A 14,664-nucleotide genomic window follows, 5' to 3' on the forward strand; every position below is an offset into this window, starting at 1 on the left:
TTCTTTTTTAAATTGTTTCAGAAGGGATTTCTTCTATTATAACTCAGCAAAATTAACGTTTGTAAAGTCTTCGCCACCCACAAATTAACGTATGCCAGAGTGTTTCTTGTCTCATGGTATTGCATTGAACCTCACCGAACCTCAACACCACTCTCTCTTTGTTTTTTATCTATTCATTCTCTTCTCTCCTTCCATCTCTCTCTCTTTTTCTCTTTCTTTATTATGTTATATGTTTATTTCCTCTCTCTCGTTCCTTATTTTTTTTCTCTTCCTCTCTCTCTCTCATTTCCTTTAACAAAACATCTCTCTCTTTCTACTACTAATTTCCTTTAACAAAACATCTCTCTCTCTCTCTATACTACCAATTTCCTTTAATAAAACATCTCTCTCTCTCTCTCTCTACCACTACCACTACCATTACAATAAACAAGAAAAGAAGAAAAATCAATAACAACAACAACAACTATAAACAAGAAAAAAAGAAAAAACTACTACTACTACCACTATAATAACAACAACAACAAACAAGAAAACTAAACAACAATAAACAATAAAAGAAAAGAAAAGAAAAAGAAAAAGAAAACAACAACAACAACAACAACAACTACTACTACTACTACTACTACTACTACTACTACTATGACTACCACTATGACTATAACCACGACTACCACAACAACAAACCACTACCACTACCACTACAATAAATAAGAAAAGAAGAAGAAGAAGAAAAAAAAAACAACAACAACTACTACTACAACAACAAACAAGAAAAGAAGAAAAAACTACTACTACTACTACTACTACAAACAAGAAAACTAAACAATAATAAACAAGAAAAGAAATAAAACTACTACTACTACAACAATAACAAATAAGAAAACTACTATTACTACTACTAGTATTACTACTACAATCATGACTACGATGACTACGATCACGACTATGACTACCACAACAACAACAAACAAGAAAAGAAGAAATTAAACAACTACTACTACTATCACTACCACTACCACTACTACTACTAGGACTACCACAATAACAACAAACAAGAAAATAAAAAATTAAACAAAAACAACTATCACTACCACTACCACTACCACTACCACTACCACCACTACTACTATGACTACCACAACAACAACAAACAAGAAAAAAAGAAAAGAAGAAATAAAACAACAACAACAATAACAACTTCTCCCTCCCTCTCTCTCTTCCTCCCTCCCTCTCCCTCTCTTTCTCTCTTTTCCTATTATGTTTAATGTTTTTTTCCTCTCTCTCGCATTCCTTCTTTCCTTTTCTCTCTTCCTCTCCCTCTCTCATTTCCTCTCTTTCTCTCTCAATACACATGATTTTTAACAAAAAAAAGTAAAAGAAAAGAAGCAAAAACAAAAACAAAGTAAGAGGGAACAATGCACTCACCACAAAGGCCTAAGGATGCATTCAGCGGCTCTTCTTCACGATGGCGGCTCCTCTTCGCTCCCCGTACACGTCCTCCTCTTCTTTGCAAATGGTGGTGGTGGCGGTGAGAGGTTTTCCTTCTCCCTCTTTCTCTCTTTCTCTCCCTCTCCCTCTCAAATGCAAGATGGAGTTCGCTCTCTCTTTTGTTCGTTCATGCAAAATAACACGCTCGGGTTTTGGCCCGCATTTTTTCGTCTGAGTACCATTGCTATTTGTGTCACAAATAGCTATGCTGCTATTTTGCATTGGAAAGTGCCGCCACTATGTCTCTATATCCTTGTAATGAAAAAAAAAACCTAGGGAGATGTTGGTTGAAGACCTATGGCTCCAACCATACTCTGCAACAAAAAAGCAATACCATGCTCCCCCCCAAATTGTGTACTCATGGAGCATTATCTTTACGAATCAAGTGTTGACACAATAACGTAGTTTGAGGAAACAAAATGTTAAATGATAATAGACAACAAGAATTAGAGAAGATCCAAGGTGAATCAAATGGTAGAATAAAAGTTCTTGAATTATGTATTCATAACAATACAAGTTACATGAGGCCATTTAAAACTTATTCACAAGCTCTTACAAAAAGTATAAGATGATAGTACTAGAGAATCCATGGCAAATTACTATGTATTGCAAAATACAAGATATAATGAAGCCTAAAGACACATGGAAAATCCTAAAGAAGGGTCTTTGCTATCAGTATCTATAGGACGATGACGATCCATAAGAAATTTTAGGGCTTCTTTGAAGGTATCCATATCTGACTCCCATATATAGTTGAAACGATGCGCACACATATTGGCTTGGGATATTTGTACCTTCAATATATTCAAATAAGTAGTCTTAGCATCTATGAAATTGTCACCCCTTACATCAAATGCAGAGCATATTCATATGTTTCCCTAATCTCTCCCCTTGCTTCTCTCACTTTCTCTTGATTATATTTTGAGAAGATGTGCTTCCATACCTTTGAGACAAGCTCTAGCAGTTGGTGGCACACTTGAAGCTTAACTCATAAACTAGATGAATTTGAGAAGACAAAACTAGGAGTTGATCAATAGCTAATGTAGACAACAAAGAAAATAGTAAATAGATCAAACAAGTGTTGTTGCTTTGCATTTACAAATCCATGAAAATTATCATTCACAAAAATGTGAAGATAACCATTGTAGAGAACCAAGGATCTTCGCATTTTCACAATGTGTGAGAACAATCGTTTAATAGCTTGTTAGCCAGATCACAATAGAGATCTTTTAAATTGCGGGTAAATAGATGTCTAATCAAGCATTAAAGCACACATTTAACAAAAATTAATCCCATGTCTACCACAAAGTTTACAATTTTTTATCACACACAAACAACCCTAAATAACACGTAACAACATGGATCTAAATTGTTCAAAAAAAAACAAACAAAGTTAAAATCACCAAAGAAAATGTATGCAAACCATAGATTCTAAAGAGAGTGAAAGAAAACTGAACCTTTGATATGTTAATTCAAGGGATCTCTTCATAGCCTTAAGTATAAGCTTCTTCATTTCAGACTAGCTCTCTCTCTCTCTCTCTCTCTCTCTCTCTCTCTCTCTCTCTCTCTCTCTCTCTCTCTCTCTCTCCCCTAGTTTTTGGGGCTTTTAAGAATAGCTAGTTTCGGTATGGGTGTTTAAAAAAATCACTCTACATTTTTAAAAACATAAAATCACATATGATAATTTAAAAATGAAACTTTATATTGGTTTTAAATGGTGACTTAGTTGTGATTATTAACGCATCCAATAATGCACATCACACCTCTACATCTTTGCTCTAATTTTGTTGTGGTATTATTTAATGTTATTGTCTAGCCTTATTTTCTTGAATAAGCTTTACATATGAATTTCTTTCTTCCATAGTGTAATACCACTTTAGCTAATCTCATTACTATTTTCATTAACACTTTGACCTAGTATGAATCCATTTCCTATTTTTGCAAAAACTATGAGGCTTAAATTTGTTATGGTAGATTTTCATTCCTCTTCCTCTGATTTTTTTTTCACTACAATATATAGGCCACATACTAACATTTAATGAGATGCAAATATTCGGTTAAAAGTGGCCCCCATTGTCGCTAAAAGGGTCGATATATATGTCTCTATAAATCTGTCATAATTAGCATCGCTATTTGCGACACTTTTTAACACATATATCGGTGCATATAGTGATGAGTGCAGTAAAATAGTGATGTGAATAATGATAATTGCAAAGGAAAAGAAAATACGTGGTAGCCACCTCCTAGCACCATGTGCTGAATAATGTTCCATAAAGAAATTACATATTGAATACACAATTGTCATCAAGATATGTGCATCATGAGATATTGGGAAAAACATATGGTTGATTCAATATTCAAATAAGTAAAAGACTGATAATGATAACTCATAGAACAACATGGAACCATAGAGAACAGATTCCAAGAATTTCAAGAATTTCGCCTAAGGTGAATTTAATTTTGCTTCCTAGAATTCGTTCTTCTAGGCATCATTTGAGATCAGTTTCAGATTCTATGTCAGACTGCAATTTGTAGCCTGGCTGCTTGCCTTTTTTCTTTCCTTTGGTCTTATTTGTTTGTTGCACATCTTCCATCTCTTGATCTGGGGTTATATTTTTAGCAAGCTTTGGTTGTTCAAGCGTTCTTCTAGTTACCCGTTTTGGAGAGCCAGAAGATGAAAGCCCTGGTTCATCTTCTCATCTTCTCTTCTTCTCTTTTCTTCAATCAAGACTTCTTTATGATTGATGTCAGCCAAATGTGTAAAGGCAGAAAAAGAATCTATCGGTTCTTTCCAACCAGTTATTCCTCGAATATACTGACTGGCGTTAGCCAAATCTTCTTTAGTTGCTTTACCACGTTCCATTTGATCTAGTGCCTACATCCATACTTTAGATTGCACATTAGCTTTGCATGATTTCAAACTTGATTTAATTGTGTCAATTTGCAGCCTATAGATAGCTGCATCAATTGCTGCATAGGCATTCTTTATAGCTAAATCTTCTAATCTTTTCTTCATTCCACCATTGCCAAAATTTGGCTCCAGTGGAAAACTAGTTTCAGCCGCATGAATTTTTCCATCTTTCCAAAAGACGAGCTTCTGTGCTTCAACCTCACGGAAGGCATAACACTCCCTCTTGTCATGTTGTTGGCTGTCACACCAAATAGAGAGCCTCTTAAAACCTTTTCTCATGGGTCTTTGAGTTGATGCTCGTCCTCGCTCTTCGACTTTGACATCCAGCTTCTCTACTTTGGAACTAATTTTCATAAGATTCAAATGAAGGTCACACATGCTTTTAATGAGTTCATCCATTACATCATTTTTAGAAGGAATAGAAGAAGAAAGAGTTGGTTGATTAGTCAAAGGAATATGGGATTTTGAAGGTGGAACAAGCTCCATCAATGGAGTTGTTAAAGCTGAAGTAGAGCCCAATCTTAGTCGCATCCGCTCTCTTCGAGCAATCATGTTAACTGCATCAGTAACATCTATCCATGCAGTCTTGACTCCTACTTTGGAGGTAGCATCTTCTAGGCGATCAGCAAGCTTCTCTTGTAGAATGGGATCAACAGCCTCCTTAAGGAATAATTCAATCTTTTGACCTTCCATACTTTGTTGGTCTTCAGCATCAAGTTGTCCAAATTTACTTTCAAACTCATGGTATAGAGCTGTTGCAACTAAACCTTTGTTGGGTTTTTCAACCCATTCAGTGAAACTTTTCTTCGTCGTTAGGCTAGAGTCTTCTAAGAAGAATTCCTCACGTAGGGATTTTTTGAATGCAGCCCAATTCGCATCTTATTGAAAAAGACCATGGATTCTTTCTTGAAGACCATGCTTGGCTAGTTTGGCAAAATAAAGGCTCCATGCATGTTGTGGTACACCAAAGAAGAGCATTTTTTCAACATATAAGCAAATAAAAACAAAGACATTTTGACCATTAAATTGTTTTAATTCACTCCCAACTTTCTCTAGGGCCTTGATAGCTGTGGAATCAATCTTCTCTTCATCTTGCCTTTGTTGTTGTTGTTGTAACATTTGGATTTGTTATTGCCGAGTGTGCTGTAGTATGCACACCAATTGTTGTATAAGAGTATCTCCTGAAGAATTCCCCATCTTGGAGTTCTCTTACACCAACCTTCACGTCGGGTTCACCAATGTCACAGCGCGTAGGGTTGAAGGTCACCACACAAGGGTTTGGCAAGAGAAGAATGTATGGGGGTTCAAGAGCTTAGACTTCAGAGATGGTAGAGATAAGAGAAGGGTTGAAGGTTTCAAGCCAAGTTTTTGAAGATAAGAGACAACAAGGTGTAGGTAGATTCAAGGAGAGGAGTAGACGGAAGAGAAGGGATTCAAAGAGATTGAAGATTTAGAAGAATACTCCCAAACAGAATTAGAAAATATAGAATAATACTAACAGAGATGAAGCTTGTCACTTTCTTTCAGTATTATGAGAAAATATAACTCTAATAGACAAAAACGTATACAAAATAATACCTTCCTCTATGCTATTCAGATCGCCAATCTAATACCTCCAATGGCTCCGACAGAGGGGTTAAATACCGGGACACCTAGCTAGAATCTTGCCAGATCACTCCTTCTTCATCTCCCACTTTCGGAGTGTTGTTCACTGCATGAAAACAGTGATCGTGCATCACGCGATTTTCCTAATATCTTTTTTCATATAAAATCCTCTCAAATTGACTGAAAGCTACATGCTTTCTTTTACATGTCCTCCTAATCTAGAAGTTATCTATAGTTTTATGGATTTTTACAAGAGATAATATCTAGAATATAAAAAATTGACTAAAAACTTGTCCAAAAATCCTAATATTTTGAACCTTTGCCCCTTCGCGAGACACTGCGGTCAAAGCTCCATGCAACCATCGCGTTGACATAAACCATGGCATCTCATCCATGCCCTCGGGATATCAGATTGGTCGATGGTGTGTACTATGTCATAATTTAGATCGCGCTTTCTCTCGATCTTTCCTAGCTTGTTGGTACCTATTGAGCCATGTCTCCATAGAGGCATGGTGCAACATAAAAAATAAATTCACTTTCTCCTCCATTGCAGCATCGATTATTTTTTCTACCCCATTTTCAACCATCACATCTTCGGTGAGTCTATCATTGTCCTTCAGCTCGACCATAGCATATTGTTGTCTGAATCCACCGCTGGTAGCCATTGTGAAATATGCAATAGCACCTCAGATACCAACCAACCTTCAGCAATGCTACCTTTTGGCTGAGCTCGTTGTTGCACAAAGCCTTTTAGGGTTTTCATGAAGTGCTCTAAAAATAATATCCATCCCGTATGGACAGGTCCAACAATCTCCACTTCATTTACAAGATGCACAAGAAGGTGGATTTGTATCATCGTGAGCATGCTGGTAGACAGGTAATTCTCAAAGAGACAGACTATCTCCACTCTACTCCATGCCTTGCAAATTTAATAGAGGACGTCTTAATCTCCTTGTGTGAGATCCATTGCACTAAAGTCGACAACTTGTAAATCGCCCCGTATATCTATGGAGTAAGGCATCCTACGATCATGATCGGTATTACAAACTTCCATAAACAAGAAAGCATTATGAACAATGACTACGCTTCAAATAGCAAAATACACATGCCACTTACAATCCATTCGTAGTATAAACCTAACATATCTTATGCCAATCATGGGATTTTAGACATGATAATTGGTCATCTTTAGAATATGCCGACCTGAGAGAACATATCATACCCTTCGGAGTGCAGATAGACTTGACTATTTGCTTCTCAATGCGCTCTTCTTTAGTGGACAAAACCCAAGGAGTGCAAGGTAGCTGCAAGTGACCATGAGCACTCGACTGCAGCCACAGCGTCTCCATCTTGCCTATCTACTTCAAATCTATTCGTGCCCCTACAGTGTCTCTCTTTCCTATGATGTGGTCCGATAGCAAGCTGCCCATGTTCTTGAAAATATGCGTGGGATCTAACAAGTGGTTGATCTGTAAGTGGGTCCAATATGGCAACTTGTAGAAAACTGAGAACCGTTGCATTTCATTTGGATGTGACTCCGTGTGGACCATTTTCAGCTCGTACCAGCTTTGGGAATTCGTATGTGTTGGAGGTCATCCAAGAAAACCTTCCTTGAGTTCATGACCCTCTGGCAAGAAAGCTGCGTGTCCTTGATATACCATATTCTTCATGGTTCGTGACCTGCGGGAGCCTAACTGTTGCCTAGACAATGGACATGCATGATAACCTGACGTAACCAGACCTGTCCCAACACTTGTATCCAGTGAATACAAACTTGAACGAGCTATGATAGATATTATTAACGAGAATGGAAGCTACTTACTTGAGCACTCTCCAAATCCCGAAAAGTCATGCATGGTCCATATGAAAATGGCTTGAATATTGGCAGATCGTCGACCATCGCACTTGCTCATATCTTGCATGGTGACCCCCTTTCCCACAAAATCTAAAGCTCATCGACTAATGGACAAAGATGTACGCCCAAATTTTTAACTTTGTAGCGGCCGGGAATGAGCAATCTAAGGATGAGATGCCCTTTCTTCGTAGAAAGCCATGGAGGGATATTGTAGTTGACAAGGACTATAGGCCACACATTGTAAGATGTTGAGCGCAGACCGAATGGGTTCACGCCATCCATTGCAAGACCGAGCCGAAGATTCCTTGGCTCTCGGGCAAAGCCTAGGATGGTAGCGTTAATGTGGCTCCATGTGAGTGAATCTGCTGATATTCATTAAACTCCATCTGTGGACCTATTTTGTGCAAGCCACGTTGTCAAGCTCGCCATGCTGGACGTACGAAACATGTGGTTTATGCGGGGGATAAGCAGAAAGTGTCTAAGAACTTTTTGAGAGATGGTCTGCCCTTGTGATTTCTATCGATACCTGTGAGCACCACACTTTGGACATGTCTCCATATTCTCGTATTTTCTCCTCGAAACAGTATGCAATTGTTGATACATACATGGATGTTGTTATAGTCCATGCCAAGCTTTCGTAAAATATATCGCGCATCATCACGAGACTGAGGCATGGTATTTGAAAGTGGTAATATATCATACTTCATAAAAAATTTTAAAAATCATAAAATACCTTGAAAAATCACAAATTTTTTTAATGATAGTGCTGAAAAGAAACCAACTAAGCGTATGTACAAGGTACCTGAACAACTCATCACACTCACATCACTTCACACGTATTTTACTTGCACACTTAGAAGTGCAAGCAATGTCTTCAGGCAAGATACTCGGCACCCATCATATAATGGTATGGATGCTTTCACTCTAAGCATATCAAAAGTCTCGACATCCATGGGTGTCAATGCATCGATCATTGCCCTCATCTTAGGCTCCAAAATTATAGGTAAGTCTGGAAGGCTGCCTGTCTCTTTTAGTATTGATGGTATAGATTGGGTAGTACCTTCCTCCCTGGATAGAAAATTTGTCAGCCACACCTAATGTTTTTGTATACGGCAATCAATTAACTTGCGAATACAATGCATGATTGATATACACTTTTCTTAGCATTTGCTTAAAATCTGAGATCGCCTAATCAATGATCTCATATTGAAACTCGCCAAAGCATCGTACGTGTTCTATAGACAATAGACGGTTTCATCTAATTGCCAGCTTACATGAGAGCAAGGACATGGGACACACTGATTAAGATACGACTCGCGATCTTGAACATCACGACATTTATCGTTTTCCATTTGGTCTACGTTACGACAAACAATTTGTTTTGGTTATCATTCTTTTTTTTTCTTAAATTGTTTGAGAATGGATTTTTTCTCTTGTAACTTAGCAAAAATAACGTATGTAAAGTCTCCACCCACCCACAAATTAATGTATGTCTGAGTGTTTCTCGTCTCGTAGTATTGCACCAGACCTCACTGAACCTCGCCACCACTCTCTCTTTGTTTTTTATCCATTCATTCTCTTCTCTCCTTTCATCTCTCTCTCTTTTTCTCTTTCTTTATTATTTTATATGTTTATTTTCTCTCTCTCGTTCCTTATTTCTTTTTCTCTTCCTCTCCCTCTCTCATTTCCTTTAACAAGGCATCTCTCTCTCTACTACCAATTTCCTTTAACAAAACATCTCTCTCTCTCTACTACTACCACTACCAGTACCACTACAATAAACAAGAAAAGAAGAAAAAACAATAACAACAACAAATAGGAAAAGAAGAAAAAACTACTACTACTACCACTACTACCACAACAATAAAAAACAAGAAAACTAAACAATAATAAACAAGAAAAGAAAAACAACAACAACAACAACAACAACAAAAAATAAGAAAACGTCTACCACCACTACCACCACCACTACTACTACTAGTGCTACTGTTATTGCTGTTGCTGCTACTGCTACTGCTATTGCTACTACTACTACTGCTACTACTACTACAATCACGACTACGACTACGACTATGACTATGACTACGACTATGACTATGACTATGACTACGACTACGACTACTGCTACTACTGCTGCTATTGCTACTACTACTGCTACTACTACTACAATCACGACTACTGCCACTACTGCTGCTATTGCTATTACTACTGCTACTACTACTACAATCACGACTACGATTACGACTGCTGCTATTGCTACTACTACTGCTACTACTACTACTACTACTTCTACTACTACTACAATCACGACTACGATTACTACTGCTGCTACTGCTACTACTGCTACTGCTACTGCTGCTGCTGCTGCTGCTGCTGCTCCTACTCCTACTACTACTACTACTACTACTACTACTACTACTACTACTACTACTACTACTACTAATACTACTACTACTACTACTACTACTACAATCACGACTACGATTACGACTACGAGTACCATAACAACAATGCTGGTGGTGGTGGTGGTGGTGGTGGTGCTACTGCCACTGCTACTGCTACTGCTATTACTACAATCACGACTACAACTACGACTACTATAACAACAATGCTACTGGGGCTGGTGTTGGTGTTGGTGCTACTGCTACTACTGCTACTATTGCTACTACTACTACTATAATCACGACTATGACTATGACTACGACTACAACTACCATAACAACAAACCACTACCATTACTACTACCACTACTACTACCACTGCAATAAACAAGAAAAGAAGAAAAAACAACAATAACAACAACAACAACAACAACTACTACTACTACAAATAAGAAAAGAAGAAAAAACTACTACTACTACTACTACAAAAAGAAACAAGAAAACTAAACAACAATAAACAAGAAAATAAAAAAAACTACTACTACTACAACAATAAATAAGAAAACTACTATTACTACTACTAGTACTACTACTACAATCACGACTACGACTACCACAACAACAATAAACAAGAAAAGAAGAAACTAAACAATAACTACTACTATCACTACTAATACCAATACTACTACTATGACTACGACAATAACAACAAACAAGAAAATAGAAAATTAAACAACAACAACTACCACTACCGCTACCGCTACCACTACCACTACCATTATCACTACCACTACCACTACTACTACCACTACTACTACTACTACGACCACCATAACAACAACAAACAAGAAAAAAAGAAAAAAAGAAATAAAACAACAACAACAATCTCTCCCTCCCTCTCTCTCTCCCTCCCTTCCTCCCTCTCCCTCGCTTTCTCCCTTTCCCTATTATGTTTAATATTTTCTCCCTCTCTCTCTCGTTCCTTCTTTCCTTTTCTCTCTTCCTCTCCCTCTCCCTCTCTCATGTATTTAGTCCTTGGATCCTTGGAGCTTTCGGGGGACGAGGATTTGTAGCTCGCCCTTGGATCCTTGGAGCTCACACACCTTTATTTTTTAGTCGTCTGATCTATGTAGACATATTCTATGTATTAGTGATATCCTGTCATGATTGTACCAATCACTTTTTATGTGATTATGTATTTATTTCATGTATCAGTTTTATGATTTCAGTATACATTCTTTTTGTTTGCAAGCGCTTTGTATACAGTAGTGCAAAAACTATTTTGTATAGCTCTCATACAGCACACATTGCTATATGTGGAATCCACAAGCCCAAGGAAGTTGGGATCCTCACTCATCATCTTCTTTAGAAGAGCCATCATCTCTATGCTAGAAGCTGACATTTGAAACCTACACAAATGTAGTGACTATGAGAAAATGGATATTAATTCTATTGAAAAAATATTAGACAACATAAAAAAGAACGTTAATAAATATACCATCATAAGATTGTTGAGTCATGTGCAACTCAACACGACATAATAGGTATGATTTTTTTTCTTTTATTGATTATCATTGTTTTTGTTTTGATTGCATGCCATCGCTTTTGTGTGAATATACACAACCACCAATCTTTCCATTTTGGATCCTCTCCTCTCACCTTCCCAATACTTTCTTGCAAGTGGACATTAGTCAACCATCCCACTTTAACTTGCTTCATTTCATAATTAACTGACCTTATGATAGCATATTTCAAGTCCACACAATGCTGATAAATCACATTTCATATAAATGATTTCATTCTCCTCTAGCCAAGGAGGGATACAACCAATGCAACCTATCTTTGTTAAGTGTGACCTTAGTCTCAAATCCTTTGTCGCATATGTACTAATTGAATTTTCATATTGAAGTGGGATAAATTTATGTAATAATGACTGTATTGGTCTAATACAATCCCATGGAAATGGCACAAAGGTATTTTGCAAGCGAGTCATGCCTGTAGTGGTATCCACAACCAAACTTTCATGGCCCCTTTCAATCATAATACATTGCCTATAGTAATGTGCACCAAAGAAAAGCCTCACTTCACCATGACATTCTAATGAGAAAAGTGATGATATGCATGCTTTCCAATGTCCAACATTTATATCAACACTAATATTGTCGTCACATCTTACAACTACTTCATCTTCCACTTTATAAGTTTCTCCCTTAATAAATACTTTTTTGTTCTATTACTCATTCCACCTCTATGTTGAAATTTTGATGGATGTACCTCCTTTCATCACTAGTTGCATTCCTGTATCTCAACCTCTTTCCTCCTATTACTATTCCCTTTGTTATTGTTGCTATTTTGCATGCACAATCATTAGCTTTTGTAGAAAACCTCCATAACTCTTTTGGTCTATCAACACATGATACATGCATAAGACCTGATATATGCCATTGTGAACATCTTGAACATCTATCAAGATCCACTAAGTATCCATCAGGTGGCAAGAGAGCTTTGTGAAACTGTCTTATAATCATTCGATGTGGCATAAGTTTGTCAAGCTAGTCTTTTGTTATATGAATGAGTATCCATGTAAAGAAACTCCGCCTTCGATAAATTTCATAAGAAATTTCATTGTCTTTGTTTTTTGTTTTGATATTAACATATGTCGAGACCATTCGTCATATGTACAACACCAAAAAGCATCATAGCTACCGTGACGAAGAATATCATCCACAAAACCTATAATTGATATAATAAAAAGATACATTATTAAAATAAAATATAGATACTATAAATACATAAACAAAGGAAAAGTTTAGAAGAGTTTATACCTACAACATGCTCCAATGGTGCTGAGTTGGATCCTAAGAGTTCTTTAGAGCTTACTCTCCAAGAACCAAGCAAATCTCTCAAAGTATCTACATCTTCTCTAGACCAACCATGATCACGAGTGTAGTTGTAAAAAGCTTGAGCAATGTCTATGAGTAGTAATACCCAGTCATAAAAGACCTTTGGAATGCCTTCAACCTCACACAATACATATGGCAGACACCATTATATCCACTTTTGATTTTCTTTGGCCTTGTACCTTTCACAATATTTACTAGGGTACCTTGGCCATTGACTATATCGTATAATGTACAGAGTTACTTTTGTAACATGATGTGTTGCCTCATCAATTTCTGTTTTGACTCTATTGTCCATAGTCCTTATTAGAGCACATGTATACTTTGAGAACAAATTTAGAGCCAAAATATGCATGCAATCATATACAAGATCTAAGGACAAATCAAAGCCATAGAGATCATATAATCTCCACAAGCATGATCTACCAAAAAGTCCCGCTTCTTTTAAATTTCATCCCTATCTGCTTGAGTGAGACATAATCATAGAAGTAAGCATTTCATCACTTGATGTTTTGATTGGTCTATGTTTCAATTGAAAGCTGTTTTGATCATATAACTAATGTCTTGATCCCTCACTTTCCAAGGTAGCTATCGCTTTGTGTCTATGACAAAAATACTGACCACCCTCTTTAAAAGATCCAATCTTCCACTGAGCTAGATGGTCACCAGTTACCATCATTAGCATGGCACGTGTGCAATGAATCTTCTATTGAGAGAATTTCTATATTCAGTAATGTGTGTGATTGGATAATTTAAATCTACTTTAAATCCATCAACAAACATACTTTCCAACTCATCAATCAATGGTTGCATGAAGACATGAAAAAGCTTGCTAGAGCTCCCAAGCACCTTTTTACAGCTGAATGGAATAAATAAAATTGGTATAACTCCAATAAAAGAGTTCTTTCCAGCATTGAGGACCTTCACCTCAAAAACTCCACAATTCTTCTAGGTTGTCTTTGAGGCCTGAAACCCATCCCATTGTAATAATAAAGCAAAATTTTGTGGATCAACCTGCTCATCAAAACCAAGAAATATATATATATATATATATATTAGTAATTGATATCAAAGATTATTCATGGGATTTGTAAAAATCTACGTTGCAATAAAGTGTACCTCATAAAATAAAGTAAATAGAAGAAGGTAGCATTATATATGGAAATGTATAATGGGAATATAAGATAAGAAAGAGGAAATGTATACTCCAAATATATAAGAATGATCGAGAATGTTTAGTAGTAAACCTTGTTGTTGTATAATCACAAAATACAAGGGTATACATAAATATTTGGAAGTCAATATTTGCATTGAATCATAACATAAAAGGATTTAAAGCTTCCAAAGAATGTTGTTTGTTATATTAGAAGTTGAGTGAGTACATCACAATTGGATATCCAAGTTTTTCGCTTGTAGTACAATAGAGAAAAACCACTATCTAAGGTGGTACATTTGACGTATGGGTGGACGCATTTAAACTTGCTTGATCTTCATTCCCCTTCTCCCTCTTGATTCTCTTGTGCC

This window comes from Lygodium microphyllum, chromosome 9 (genome assembly GCF_053477565.2).
Source record: "Lygodium microphyllum isolate KBCC chromosome 9, Lygodium_microphyllum_v1.1.10, whole genome shotgun sequence".
Taxonomy (NCBI): domain Eukaryota; kingdom Viridiplantae; phylum Streptophyta; class Polypodiopsida; order Schizaeales; family Lygodiaceae; genus Lygodium; species Lygodium microphyllum.